This window comes from Tympanuchus pallidicinctus, unplaced genomic scaffold, assembly GCF_026119805.1.
Source record: "Tympanuchus pallidicinctus isolate F22 unplaced genomic scaffold, pur_lepc_1.0 scaffold3, whole genome shotgun sequence".
Classification (NCBI taxonomy): Eukaryota; Metazoa; Chordata; class Aves; order Galliformes; family Phasianidae; genus Tympanuchus; species Tympanuchus pallidicinctus.
The window spans coordinates 97,041,292-97,057,322 of NW_026294747.1; the positions used below are offsets into that span (position 1 = coordinate 97,041,292).

At 37.8% G+C, this 16,031-nt stretch overlaps 1 protein-coding gene across 3 annotated transcripts in view; it reads left to right on the plus strand.

Annotated features, from left to right (window-relative positions):
- The window catches only part of RBMS3 (RNA binding motif single stranded interacting protein 3), a 700,498-nt gene that overhangs the window by 73,696 nt on the left and 610,771 nt on the right, over positions 1–16,031 (plus strand). The gene's annotated exons all lie outside the window — the stretch shown is intronic.

Genomic DNA, 16,031 nt, shown 5'->3' on the forward strand with positions numbered 1-16,031 from the left:
ATGGCTGTGTATTTTTTGCTGTTCACAGGTCTGTGTTTAGCCAGTGTATCAAACAGCATAAACTTGCTTGCCAAAACTTGAGTTAGCATTGCAATGCACCCTCCCCATGCCCTGGTTTCAGCCTAGATGATGTTGATAGGGCACCAGTGTGTGGTTGCTGCTGAATGATGGGTGTGCACTGGGCAGGGAGAAGCCACCTGTTTATTTTGCAGTTTGGTAATTAATTCACTGAGGTTTAAAACTAGAAAAAGAACAATTTAGGATTCTAAACTATTAGTATATGATAATTTTCTTTTTTTGTCTGACCTTTAGTGAATTACAATTTTGGGTACAGAATTTATTTATCAAGTTTCACATTGTCCAGAGCTCAACAGCAGATCTTCATGATGTAAGGAGAACGTCAGCTATGCCTTAGCTGTTAAGGTTTGTCTACATTACCCAGTGCAATTTCTCCAGTAGCATTTCTCTCTTATGTCCAGGTGAGATGATGTCAGACTTATCAGCAATACTTCCTGGTAAGAGAGTGTTTGGACAAAATAAAACTTTATTACCCCTAAGAATTGTGATAGGAAGGGTAAGAAATAAGAGCTCTGTCCTCACTGAAGGATTTTGATTTTTCCTTCCGAAGCATTCAACAAAAATTCTAGCTTGGGATTTGCCACTCGGATTTGTGAACACGCACACAAATTCACTTTCAGAAAATTGTCCCCAGTTCTGCTGAAAGAAAACTGTATCATCAAATCTCTATTTTCATTAGTAAGAGACTGCTCCCTTTCTGGAAAGTTCAACAAGCTTTTCTATGTAAACATTTATGTAAACAGAAAAATTTATACTTTTCTTTCTTTTATATTTTCCTGTAGCATGAAAGGCGTGTATATTTTTCTTGATTTTTGTTTTCGTGTAGAAACAATTTACAATAATCAACTGGTTCTTGTAATCTTTGTGCTCTTTCCTGAACCATTCCCCAGTTGCTACAATATAATTTCATTTGCTTTATTAATTACTTCTTTTTGCTTGTACTGTCAGATTAGTTATGAAATATTTCCATTGTAAAAGCTATTTAAACCTCTCTTCTTTAGATCCATACCAGATAATCAGAGCAATTTGATTAAAATGCAAGGCTGACTTTTGATTCATGCTTCTATTTCTAAGATGAGGGAGGAAAGTTCAGGTCATCTCTGAACCATACATAGTACTGGTCAAAAAATAGTATGATAATCGCAACTTCAGTTGCCTTTCTCTCAGAATGAACTTTGTTCTGTTGATCTATATGCAATAGCAATTCAAAACATGAATCAGTCAAATTGAAAACCACAACAAAACAAAAACCACTGCTCACACAAAATGCAGAGACAGTCCTGCTGAAGAATCTACAGAGATAAATCTTGTACCAGTACAGAAGAAGTGAAGTATATTAGTGATTCTTTTTAAGAAAAAAGAATGAACAGTGAGATGGCAAGATGTACAAAAGACATTGCACTATTTAGATAGGAAACTTTCAGAAGGTTCTTCAAAATTCCAGTTTGGTGATCAGCACAAGAGCTTGAGATTTTTGCACTGAAAATGCAGATCAACGTGTGGTCAAAAGTAGGTTGTTCTTTTCCATGTGAACGTAACCACTCAGGAAACAGACTGGGACATCACTGCAGAGTGTTCTTCATGCAGGAATGATCAAGAGGCAAGCAAAACACTGATTTTTCTAGCTTCGCTTCCTGTCCCTGGAGACATTTTTCACAATATGTATTGAAATATTGGGATTTTATGTTTTTATAAACTGCAGTTATTTTAAAGAACAATCAGTTACTACAGATAGTAACTTGTCTGATTTATCTCTTCATTTACTTTCTTCAACACATCAGGAAAGCAACTGATAGGCATCTGAAAGCGTGACTGGCTTCAGCTGGGAATATCTACACATTTGTGAAATATATTTCTTTGTTACTGTATTTAATTGTGCGTAGTCATGTGTAATCAAGACAAATAATAATAACCACAAGCCAGCTATTCAGAACGATGTTTATATATTCATCCCAGTTGTAGTATAGTTCAGAAGATTATTTCCATGGTGCTGTTTATCTTCCCTTTCAATTAGGGAAAGAGCTGCTAGCTTATCAGTATTATATGCTCAATGTTTTCTTGGTGGTGGGAAAGGGTATGGGGCTGTTGGGGTCATATCAGATGCTGTCAGAGTCTGTGAAAGGGAGACGTTCCTAATTGCTCTCTCTTGACAGAGGAGATTGTCACACAAAATAGTATTTCATGTATTTACCATTTTCCAGAGTTTTTGAGAAGCTTTCAGTGCTCTGGAAGTGACCAGTCCCGCTTCCCCAAAGCAGCGTGTTGTGCTGTGCCTATCCATGTTCAGCTGAGCAGCTAAGTGCATCCTTAACTTGAAATGTGTGAGTAGATTTAAGTACGTGCTTCAATGCCTTTTAAAAAGTTATAGCAGTCTCAATCTTAGCCAGTAAAGACTAGTTTGCTGACATCAGGGCAAACTACAATGGCCTGTACAGCCACAGGATGGCATCTTTCCTTTCTGTTCCCATTCAGAAGAGGCATCTTGAAGAAGTTGCTGTGGTTCAGGGACTGCCTCAGAGCACTGCAGATTACAGCTTTCCCTAGTAGTGCTTGCGTTTTCTCCATTATAGCTGGCACAAACAATCAAATAAATGCAAACCAGAGAAGCAAAATAAATCGGACAGAAGCCTCAGAGGTAAATGAAGAACCTTTGTTTTCCATTTAAACCTGCTGGATGGAGTAGTCTGTATGTCAGACTGTGGATCTGTTGAAAATGACTTATTCCAGACATAATTTGCCACCTACATTAGACTGAATGAGAATCCATCAAAGAATGGCTTCCAGATAGAGACTCTGCAACATTTGGATTTAGTTCCAAATTACAAAGGTCATTTAGAAAATCCAGGTCAGGATTCAGAGCTGAATTTCTAATGTCCCTGAAGTTCATGTTTGTTTAGACCTAAGCCTCAGATCTAAAACATGATAACGGAGATTTAAAACAAGAACCTCTAGATTTATGTAGAATCAGTTATTCAAGCCCTTGTTACTTTTTTCTCTGTGTTATTATTTACCAATCACAAGGGCATGTGAAATGACTACTTAATGATCATGAACTGCTAAAGCCATTCATTATGCATTGAAAATGCATGAGTGCAAATTCTCTAAATGATATGGAAGTTAGACAGTTAGGAACATTCAGATTGTACATTATCAAACTGTAGACTACTCTCTAGTACATTTTTCTGATATACAAGAAAATTTCATCTCAGCTTGGATGAGATACAGAAGCGTAGGCTCTGTGGAATATGAAGTGGGCTTGATGGAGCAGAGGGAAATTCATGATATGTTCAATGTGCCCATTAAATAATGAGATATTAAATTATAATGTGTTCCAGGAGTTTTCAGCTGTATTTTCTCTTTAATCATTTCATTACTTGCAGTCCTTTGTTTCTGAGCTATGTCTTTCATTAGAATTTTAGGACTTAAGCACGGGGAGGAAAAGCTTTGTGAAGGACTTCGCATCACCTGTGGTGGATTAATTACTTCACATAAGAAGGAGGCTTTCCCACAGCAGAATTGCTGTTTCTTGAGGTGCAGATCTTGGCTACAGGCATGGGCTGCTGGGCAAACCTGTGAAGAAAGGCAGCAGCTGCAGCTTACGCCTGGAGCTCCTTTGGAGTTTGTCTCACTTCTATGCAGCAGACTTTGAGTAGATGCAAGCCCTTTTTTAATTTTATTAATTTTATTTTTTAGCAAGATTTGTGGCAGAAATTCTGTTATGTGATTGCAGGTATGGCAGTAAAGGAAAGGACTCTTGTAGCATTATATGAGCTAATGCTATCCTCCTTAGTGTTCCTGTTCCTTGGCATATCTGTGTAAGCATTGTACCAGCAAGCAGGATTGGTGCCTTCAAACAGATGGGCCTGAGCACAGCCTGAGCCAAGGGAAACATGTATGTGAATCGCTTGTGGGTGTTAAGGGCAGGATTCCCATTTGATATCATCACAGCAGGTGTAAGAGTGCAAACATTTGACAATCAAACCACTTGAGCCTCTGAACAAGGCATTATAAATAGTTAAATGTCTGCTAGTGGGAAGTAGGAAGCCTTTCCAGGTAGACACGTGGGGCAGCAGAGGATTTGGAGATGTGAGTCTCTTCTGTTACTAATGAGAAAAAGAAGCCCTGGCATGTGATTTTGAGGCTGGGAAAGCAAGTAGGCTTCTAATGAATGTGTTTAGTGAAATGCAAGGACAGATTTTTCAGCATTTCCCTTTGATTACCAGGTGCTAAAGTGTCTATTACAGGAAAGCAGTGAAAGTGCTTTAGTTGTATTTCCATAAACAAGATCCTAATTCCTGGACCAAAGCCTCAGGGAGTATTACAATGTGGCAATTGGTATGGGCCAGCGTACTAGTTGCTTTCTTTTGGCTTGTGCGATTCAGAAGAGCCTAAAGGTGTTTGATCCCAGGTTACTCATGATTTTCTTATGTTTCTTTGAAAATTTCCTCTTTAATGTTCGCTATGAAATAAACCTTGTTGACGTTGGCTGTGTTTATGGTTCAAGACTCCAAGAGCTCTCTTTTCTGTGCTTCCCAGTCTGGGCACGCAAATTAGCCAGGCGTTATTTCCAGATGGAATAAGACTTGGCTGTGCAAGCACACCATTTTCCCAGACCTTGGATTTTAAGGAAAGGAAGCATGCCTGTAGAGGAGCAAAGGCGTGCTCCAATAGATATCCTACTGGACAAGGCAAGGAGGAATACAAGTTGTATGTTAATATATCCACTATTAAATCCGAACTTAAGCATAGACACTACATAGGTACATATATACTTACATTATCAGTTGATGGTGTGTGTGTGCATAGATGGCACTCAGAAATATGTAACGTTTATGGTTTTTACAGGATCAATAAAGTTCATTGTTGTGAAACCCAAATAGGTCCCTTTGGTGCAGCTCTTTTTGCAGCTTCTTTGAACAACAAAGCCCTTGTTGGAGATTTTAGAAATAGTAATATAGTTTCAAAAACGCTTATAATTTACATACTTTTTACTAAATTGAAGTATTTGATAATTAACACTAAATCAGAACAGGAAATATTAAATGCAGTTTAATTTGGCTGCTGGTACGTTACAGGAATCTCCCATACAAAGATGCGCTTTTATGTCAGAAGATCGGCATTGCTTTGGTTTGCTGATAAGAAAATATGCAGCACTGATCTGAAATGTGACTTGACAACTGAAAATATAACCTAGAACTATCAAAAGGATTAAAAGAAAACACGCTGGCCTTTCAACTTGTTAGCTTAGCACCTGACTTACAGATGCCCTAAAAAGATTTTTTTCCTGACCTAGACTCGTGGATTTTTTGATTTCAGGACTATCTCCGTACCTTCCTCCAATATTCAAGTCCAGCAGATAACTGTCAACAGATAACTGTCCTCATTTACACTGTAAACTGTACTCATTTACACATCCATCATATACACTGTAGTATAAGTTGGCTTTCATAGCAAACACCTTCAAAATCAGATTACATGGTGTTATCTGGGTGCACTGAAAAACTTCAGAGAGGCAGTGGTATTGGTCTTATGGGCTAATGACTTGTCTCCCTGGCAGAAATCCTTTAGTGAATTAGTTGTCCTATGCACACCTCAAATCTGCAACTTTTACAGACTGTGCTGTGTGTGACCTCTGTGGTTGGACTGTATTACCCACACACTGCTTATGTGGCCCTGAGTCTTTTGCCAAGAGCAGGGAGGGAGTTCTCCAAAGTGATACTGCTGGATGTGCTGGGCAAGTATTAGTGCCCTTTCCTTGGCACATCAGGCTATACCACATGTGCTATTAGGAGATGTCAGTCACCCTGTCTTGTGGTCTCAGATGGATGACAAATCCTCTCTGAACATTTCACACTTTAATATTCCATCCTGCTTCAGTATAGCAAGGAGTCAGACTTTGAAGTGTTTGCATCTAAATATAAATGAGTACCAAATAATACGTGAATATTTTCTTTTGATATTCAGTTCAATGAAGGAAGCAGTAGATTAACCTATTATTTAGTCCATTATTCACGGTTGTATCGCAGTGAATTCACAGTTATTTATGAAACTTTGATTGATTTTTAGATCTCTTCTTGGCTTTAGGCCATCAATTAAGCTATATAAAAAGAAGCAATTAGTCACTTTGCATTTAAAGAATTTTGTATTTAACTTAATAAAAAGATTTATTTCTGTGTTGAAAAGATGATAGCAGTATGTCACTATGTTTGTCTTTTAGGTCTATTGTTTCACCTGTTCTGCTTTCATTCTAAAGATCTCTGAAATTATTCTGCACCTTCCCATAACAGGCTACTTTGGTTTCATTGCCTACACAATGTGTTCAGGCATTAGGTTTAGGTAGAAGCATTTTGAAATGCTGCTGCAGGATTGTTAATTGTTAAGAGCATCACCACTGATATATCAGCCTTTGAGGGCTACCCCTGGAGGTAGGAAAGAACTGTGTTTCAATGATCCTTTCATCCGTAGTGGCTGGAGTTTTAACTCCTGGTAAGGATACGTAAGTCTAGGAGATCAGAGGCCGGAAGAAATGAAGTCTACTGTTTTACCATGTTGCAGTTGATTGATAATTCTGTTGTGATACTCACTGAAAAAAATGAAGTCAAACATCAAAAATAGGTGAGCAAGGTACTTGGCTTGGTAATTTTTGCAAGCCTTGTTGTGAGCCATTTGTGAGCCAATTTTTTTCTGAAGTCAAGTAGGTAAGTGAACTTCTAGAGCATTAGAACAATAGCTATAATAATAACAGTTATGTTGATGAAAGAAGTGGGCAAATGTAAACCCTGAATCCCTGGTGTGTGAAATCATCAGTCCTGACAAAAAGCAATTTAAAAATAAGGAGAAAAAAAAACACAAAAAAAAAACAAACAACCAAAACAAAAAAAACAAAACCAACAAAACATACAACAGCAACAGCAGACCTGTAATATATGTAAGATGCAGTATAGTTAGCACTCAGTGTCCATACCATTAATTCAGAAACAGAACCATCACTTGTAGGCCAAGAGCCAATTATGACTATGGAGTTACTCATCAGCATGCTCCAACTGACAACACTTCTTGGCCAGTCCTTTGCAGTAACGTTAATAACTGAAGTTGTTAGTCAGTGTATATCAGACTAAGACACAACCAAATATGTTCCGTGTATCTTAGATCACCATGAGGAAGAAATTATAATCAATGCCAGAGATCAGAGTGAGAAAAAACTATGCTATATGTGGCTATCCAAAAGTCATATGAGTCATCCAAATGAAGTTACTGGGAAGTCACTGGGAATTGGTTTAAAACTAGCTATATACTGAAAGGAAATGTAGGTCAGCCCTTCAAGACATGAGATGATATAGATGAGATGATGTCAGAAGCTAGAGGAGCAATTTTTTTTTTGTAAGACTTAAAAGAAAATGCATTAAAAACAAACACTCTTTAGGTGATGCTGCTGCAAAAATATGGGAGTGACACTGTAAGATGTTTTAACTTTCTAGGTAGGAAAAGTGATCTGCTGTTGTGGCAGTAAATGAGGAGTGGTTTTGGAAGCCAGGCTTAAGAGTAGACAGACTGGATAGAGGAAAAGAGTATTACAATATATGCTTTTAGAAACAAGGTAAAGAAACTGATTGGTCTAATTTAGTAAAAAGAGGCCTGAGAGGAGTCTTAATCTCACAAGGAATATGAGACTGATAGGAAAGAACAGTGAGTGATTGTTGCAGCACTGGGACTCTCTAGGGGCTTTCAAAAAGTGGATAAAGGAAACTCTGCCAGGGGTAGCCCACAATTGCTCTGTTTCGACTTAATGCAGAGACTGGGGCCAAAACAGCTTTAAAAATCTTTTCCAACTCTTCATTTCTACAGTCATAAAAAAGCCTAAGGAAAAGGCTAATCAATCGAGACTTGAGAAAACAGATTTCTAGTTGTACCAATGAAAAGAGTTCAAGTGTGTTCAGACTCAGATCCTGTACATGTCAGCACTGACATGCTATTGTCTTTATTTGAATAATTGTATCATAGATGCTGAAACAGCTGTTACTGATTTTCAGAAAAGTGTCTCTGAAGTCTGCATAATTGAGGGTCAGGGAAGAAATAAGCTAGAAAGGACATTAACTCCTCAAAAATATTTCTGAAAAAGAGGCAGCAAAAAAGTTATTAAAAGGGACAGTGCAACAAGAGGCAGCATGAGTAGAAAGAAGGGGAGCAACAAGGGTAGTATCATCAAGAAGTTCAACTTATTGCTACAGGGAGTCATAGTAAAATATTCCACCAGCTCAACTACTCAGCTTGATAAAGATATAGAGCACACCAGAGAAATGCTTGCCAGAATGAGATGGCTGATAAATTACTGAACTCTTCAGCAAAGAACCAGGAAAATCTTACAGAATAATGGGGAATGCAGCATTACAGTCTATATGCCAAAGAATGGTGATGTAAGCAACCACAGCAGGTAGTAAACTAAGGAACAGCAACTCCTGCCAGGCTCTTCTGCACTGCTACACACAACAATATGCAAGTAATGCTTGAAATGAAGCCTTGATTTCAACCTGGAAAATCACTTGTAAAGAGATTTTTCACACAAGGGTTAATCATTTAAGAGAATATGAAAGGATGTAGAAAAACCTTCATACTTCTGAAAACACACGTGACAGTCTCCTTTATAAATTTCTATGAAGCATCTTGATGTGTCTTAGTATGCCAATAAAAATAATTTTATGAAGGTGCAGCTTGCACAGTTAAATCAATGTAAGCTCAACAGAATGATTTGGTAATAGATAAATGTTAAGTACAGTTGTATTATCTCGCTTCTGGTATTTGACTGGCCATTATGCTGAAAGTTTGGATGGATACAACAAAGGCACTGTATGAATCCAAAGCTGTATGCTGGAATTAGATTAATTTTGCTGATGATAGAAGTCTTCCAAATGGCAAACAAAACCACACTGTTTAAGAATTTTCAGCATCATAAATGATGCTGCCTATTGATGAGGTATGAGTGAAGAATCCCTCAGTATGCAAGTGGTAATGTACGTGCTATGCAGTAGATCATGAGGCAGTATAAATGGAAATGCTGCTAAGTAACCTAAGTGTGCTTCCACTTAAAAGAGATTTTGATTTTTAAGGGTCCACAACTGGAAGGTTGACATACTTCTTCATCTCAGAAGTTATTTCTGATAGAGAAAGAAAGAGCCCTAAAAAGACTAGGTGTAAAGTGGAGTTCATTTGTAACAAATACCAGAGGTCTTCAGAGTTTTCAAATAATTATGGGTTATCATTTAAAGCTATTCAGAAAAGCCAATGGGAAATACTTTCTGGGAACTGTGAATCAGAGCAGGACATCAGCCATGACAGCTGTGCCACGGGGCAGTTGGAGGAGCACAAGAGAAATGCTCACAAAAAGAATTTCTCTAATTGCACTATATGCAGTGTGGGAAATAGTGCAATATTTAACAATTCTGGGAATATGTAGAAAGCTGTCTGAATAAAAAAAAACCAAACAAACAAACAAAAAAAACCCCAACAAAAACAACTGGCAAGGCCATATTCTGGCTCTAAGCTACTTTGGATGGCAGAGGAAAGAATCATCCCACAGTTTAAGGATCTCTCATGTTTCTATAATCCTTGCAGCTGGAGAAGGTTTGTGTTTGGAATATAACTTTTTCATCACTGAATAATATATTACAAGGCGTAACTAGCTATTACTGGTTCACTTAAGAAAATACTTTCAAAAGGCAACGTGTGCCAAAATTGTAAGACTGAAAAAAAAAAAAGACATTAATGATTGATTCCTGGAGATGAGCATTATAGGTTTCAAGTTGTAACTACAAAGCAATGAAATTTTCAGTACGTTCAGAAAATAGTACATTCTATATTAAGTGAATTGAAGATTTGGAGAATGGATATAGGTGTTTGATTTTTATATCCACATAACTTTGGAAGAACTAGAGATAAATATACGCTGTGACTGGACTCCTGAAGGAAAATGCTGACCAAAATGGTGAATTAATAAAAAGAAAAAATTAAAAATCAAACCTTTCCAACTTTATCAGATATGTTCAGCACAGGCTTCCTATGAGCAACCAGAATTACTCAGCACCCAAGCTTCAGTACTTGTAAAAATGAACTGAAAAAAAAAACAACCTGCTTTAAATCAGTGCAGGCTGGGCAATCCCAGGCTCCCTTATCACTTCCAAAAATGACCTGCTTAGAGTAGATTAAAGCGCTTTGATAGTTCAGATAGCTGTACAATTCACATGTTCAGAGTGGTGATCACCTTCCAATTTAAGCACTTAATTTGAGAGCTTCAATAATTTTAAATTGCTGTGTGCCACAGAGTGGCAGGTGGAGATTGGAGTGCTACAGTATTTTAAAAACACTTTGGTGTTCTGCTTAATATTTTTATTTCAGGGACTTCAGCGAGGCTTTCTGTAATCAAGCATGGAAAATGGAATGAATTTCAAGATTAATGTAGAAAAGACTTTATGGTTTTCCAAAATCGCAGCAGAGGAAATCTTCTCTGGGGAATGTACAGCTCCAAACTCTGTGCTAGGCCTTTCCTCCGGACCGTTTGACCAATGCCCTTGTGTGGTCTGTGGTGAAAGGTAGGAGAGCTAATGGTGTTTCCATGGGCATCAATGGACTCTTCTGTCCATTTACTGTGCTGAAACAGCCTGCCCAGGCTAGGTTTGTCTCCAGAATGCATTTCTGATTAGCTTACCGCCTACTACTGTAGAAGCAGTATTGAATGGAAGCTTTAGTATAGCTTGAGCGCTTGCCACTTGTGTGCTCAGATATTTATACCTGGCTGAGGGTTTGTTCATTTATTATTTTGGTTTTACTCAGCTTCACTTTGATGACAGGATAAATCTCTCCATGTGCTTTAAACTAGCCGAACAGTCTCTGACTATGTTTATTGATGAAATGCGTTATGGAAGAATTGAGCTGAACTGTAAGTGGTTGCTGTGCAAATAGGAGGAGGTGCAGTGCACCACAAAGATGCTCACAGCCTCATAACTCCATCTGGCTCCAGGTGTGGGCAATGGGAGAATTCGACTTCAGAGATGATTCTTCAAGCCCAGTTTGGAGGAGGTGCAGCCTTTGGACTGGGAAGGTGTTGCTCAGTGTCCTGTAGACTGATTGCTGGCAGGAATTTTTCTTCAGGTTGGAAGAGGAATGAAGCAGGAGCAAACAGCGTGAAGCCTCCAGAAGGCTTGCAAATGAAATTGCAAGATTCCAAGGATTAGATCTTACCCAAAGAGTCTAGAAGCAATTCACTGCAGCTGAATGTCTTATGATCTCTCATTTAGCAATAGGAAACCAAATTTAGGTCCTGAGAGGTAAATGTGAATAGTATCTTTAATTTCCAGAAAGCTAGAATCTGGCTTACGGAGGTTTTATTATTCAGGATGCCACTTGTGATGCTAATCACTATTTGCAGGCTCATTACAGCTTCAGACTGACCTCTTCAAAGGAATGAGGGGGTACTTTCTGTTCATCTACCAGCGAAATTCAAACTCCTTTGAAATTTCCAGGTTGAAGGTATGAGGGCATAGGCCAAATGCGAGCTCAGTCATTGCTTTGCAAAAGCCTCTTTCAGTATCCAAACCTATGCTACATGCTTCTGTTGGTGTACGTTAGATAGACCTAGGGGATGTTATGAAATCTGACATCTGACCAAAACAGCCCAGCTGGAAGGGGCTGCTTCCCTAAGGGAGCTGGTTTAAGCTGTGCTGGCCAAGTACAGAGTCATTCATCAGCACAGTGTGCTGAAACTTTCACTGGTTCAAATGGGAATTTGGAAGTCCCAGTGTTAAACCAATTAACATATAGATGGTGTATGTGCAAGATTTTGGATACAAATTTCATGTTATAAGAAAAGCTGGCCTGCTTCAATTGCAGATTATATTTCTACTAGCCAAGTACCCTGACACAAGACTTGGCTTAACACACTGTAGATATTACACAACTGAAACTCTTCTGTACACCTGATGAGGAACTCATTGGGGCTGCATTGGATCTTTGCCCTCTTTTTTTTTTTTTTTTTTTTTTTTTTTTTAAATTTTTTGTTAAAATTAAGCACTTTATGAAGATTAAATCATGGATGAATCACAGTTTTACTTTCTGCAACCCAAAGAGCCAGATTAGACTTAAATTAGCCCTCCTTACCCCCCTCAACTTGAATGAATTTATATTGTTTTAAGTACAGTACAACAAAGTTATTTCTTCCCTTAAAAAAAAGAAAAGAAAAAAAAAAGAAAAAAAAAGAATATCATCATACTTTTATTCCTTCTTGAATTTTCCAGGAGCATACAATTTTTTTTTTGTGACATGTTCCAGTAAGAGCTTTTTGGTTTTTTTTTCCCTATGTTTCAACTCTTACAGCAGTATTTCTTGTAGAGTTTGAATCTATGAGCATGGAGGTTTTTAGATCTACTTGTTGTACTCAAGGGTTGCATCCTCCAAGTGAAGGTTACTTTTAAGGTTGTGAAAAGTTTCTTACTCCACTTTCAAAACTGTTCTGTTGCTGAAAGCAGGCTGCAAATATTTTGTGAAGCACTGTGGTGGTGCTTTTTAGAAAGATGAAGTAATGTGAAAATTGACCTAGCTTTTGCATATGCATGAGCCCAGTAGTCAGTCAGGGTTGATAACTTGTCTTTGACCTAATGGGGTGTCAGAAGTTGTTTAGTGCTCACTGAGGGACTTTCTGTCCAGAATAATCACAGAGACCTGGACATATACTCTGAAGCCTCAGGTTCCATGTCTTTCAGTTTGGGGAGTGAAATCTGGATGAATGAATGAGATTATGTCAAAATCTAATTTGAGAGGGTTGGGAACTGTTGAGTCACAGCCTGAAGCACTGATTGATCACCTGAGGCGAGCACTGAGTCAGCCATGGAGCACAGGTGAAGGCGATTCAGGTGTGTGATGGAAGGGCTAGAGCCTGGCTGCACCTCTCCTAGACCCCATTTAAGGGCTGAATGCCGCTGGGGAAGGGTTTGTTTCTGGAGATCCCTCCTGCGTGGGGTCTTTTCTGCAAACCTAGATCTTTGGGTACGGATGAGCATTCCTTCCTTCCTTGTTTGTGTTCCCATTGTCACCTTGATAATCTTTCCAGCTGTAACACCAACTGTAACAGGTACTTAGGGAGGAATGCTGTTTTTTTTCCCCCCTTTATTTTCCCAGGTGAGTGTGAGATGGAAAAATTTGGAATAATGGTGCTACTTCCTTGATGGCTTTTGTCTAGGGAATGGAGACAGACAAAAGCAAATTTGTGTTTGTTTGCATTGGTTTATTAGCTAGTGCCTGGGAGGCAGCCGAGCTTCTTTCTTGTTTTTATTTAAGGAATAATCAGTAATTTTTATATAGTCCTTGAATTCCTGCTCCTTTCCTCTAATGCTTAAATATGAATTGTGCTTTATCTAGTTACAAAATTTATTATGTCGCTTCTCTGTTAATAAATTTCCTTGTTCATTTTCCTGTTCAAATTCTTTTCACTGAAAAATGCTGTCTGTTCTTAGTGCTCAAGTTATTTATTCTAGGAAGTCCTGTAGTCCTCTGTAGTCTGTGATTGAGAATAAACTGTGACTATACAAAGTAATTTATAGAAGAATATTATACAACTTTTATAACCGATGTCGCCTCACTCATCACTTTTGATGCCATATCCATAGCACTGAACAAAAGCACACATAAATGACTACCCCTCTGACCAGTGCTCTTATGTGCTTGAAGTCAGTGGGAAGATTTGCATGTTATGGGAGAAAAGAACAATATCTTTCAAAAAAAAAAAATAATTCTGAGTTACGCAAATATATTGCATCTGTTATGTTTCCAAGTCCATTAGCCTCACCTTCTTAAAAAAACGTATTCGATAGCTATATTGTAAAGCAGCCTTTTAATTGTAGGATCCTTGTTTGACTTTCTCAATAAGTCATGAGAAGTGCACTGCTGTCATGACAGAAGTGTACCTCTGTACACTTGCAGTTCTGTCCTTCCACAGCTGGAAGAAATACTTGGGGTTTTCCCAGGGATGTGACTTTGTCATGGAAACTGCAGTCCCTACTAGTAGAATTGTGAACATTTTCAATTTACTCATAGGAAGAAGCAGAATAAAATTAATTCCAAGGCTGAAAATGTTGAATGGCATTCCCAGACTCACTGGTGGTTTATATAACGGAATCTGTCACTTCAGAAAATTCATAGCCCAATCTCTCTTCATAGTACAAGCAGTCTTATAATTTAACAGCATAAGAAAATTCAAGAATACCAATGTGGACACCCCTGTGTTTCACTGCAGGAAAGAGTTACTGCAGAGTTCTCAAGAATTCTATTGTGCTGGCATACAAATGGCATATAAAATGCTGGTATTCAACTGACTAATATGCCTTTCTTTTACACTGTGACTCAATTGAGTGAGAGGAAAAATACCCAAAGAAAAATGTACTGTATTCTGATTATTACAAAATCATAGCTATGTTTTCCATCAAAATAATTTTAGTAAGTGTATACCACAAAATCTCAGAAAATACTGCTCCTATAAATATAGATAGTAGCACCAGGGGTGGCTGAGTCAGTGTGAAGAATAACAGGGTTTTACTGGCAAAAGGGTGGTATTTTGAATACTCATAATTTATTTACTCTATCTTAAAATTTCAACCCATCAATTATACATGAAACTGAATACCATAGTACAGGAGGTGACTAAAAGGCAAGTATTCGTTTCCAGCTCTAACATCGTACTTCTTAAACAAGTCCTGCTTCTTAACATATTGGTAGGGCAGATGGATAAGTGTTGGTAGATAAGAGATTTATAGCTTGGCATTATTTAACTTCTTCGTAATTTGCTTTTACTAGTGCCCTTGGGACGCATTTTTTCAGAAAGTCTGATTTTTCTACATTTATTCTTGTAATGGCATATTGAGAGTTGTTAAGGAAATTAAAGTCCCATTTCAGGCCTCAGTTCAACAAAGCATTTAAGTAATGCTTAACTTAAAGTACATCTTAAACCAAATTCCATTTAACAAAGGCAAAAAGAGAGAAGTCCTCAGAGGGATTTCTCCGCATGGTTAAAGTTGAAAGTGTTTTATTTTATATATGTATATAAAATATATATAATATATATATACACTTAGTTTTATTTCATATATATATATATTTCTTGAGTGTGATTAGATGCGATGCTTACATCAGAGTCAAGAGGCTTCTTATAGAAAGAAGATACCTCTTGTTGATGAGAACTCCCAAGAGATATGGTCAAGAAGGCAGGAAAATTCGTTCAAATGTTGGAACAGAATATAGAATAATCTGTATTTACCATGCTTAGGGGAAGTTTTGTGAGACAAAAAGAAAGAGGGGAAAGGACAAGTTATTTTGCAATTAATAAGAGCCATATCTCAGCTCTGGGGCTTAGTGTGCAGACCAACATTTTCCCCTGAGACCTGGTGACGCTGGAGGCTTTACTGAAAAACTGAAAAAAACACTTGACTAAACAGGAACTGAGAAACTCCCATCAAGCTGGCAGCTAAATCCCTTTTATCTTTTTGTCGCTGATAATACTCTTTGTAACGTTATCTTTGCTTCCTGTTCCAGAGCAATTTTAGGGTGCTAGATTGACAGTTATGTACTGATTTAAAAAGTTTGTCTAGTATCATTCCAAATTCTGCTAAAGGACTTGAGAAGTTTTGATATCTCTCTGTCGGGTTAGTGTTATGCAGCATGATTTGTACCTCTGTATCTCCTTAGCAGATTGCATGATATACTTTCCAGCTTTCAAAGCAAAGTCCTCCCAAAAACATTTGAATCCACTTTATCTTACCCAATAATTGGAAGCTGTTATTTATACCTGCAAAACCAGTTACAGTTACTTTTTATATGGATAATCTCCTGATGAAAATTCATAGTTTGTATTCATATTCGCCAGGAAATTACCTGGTGGCTTTGTGCTTTGCAGTATAGAGTGATAGAAGATAGAA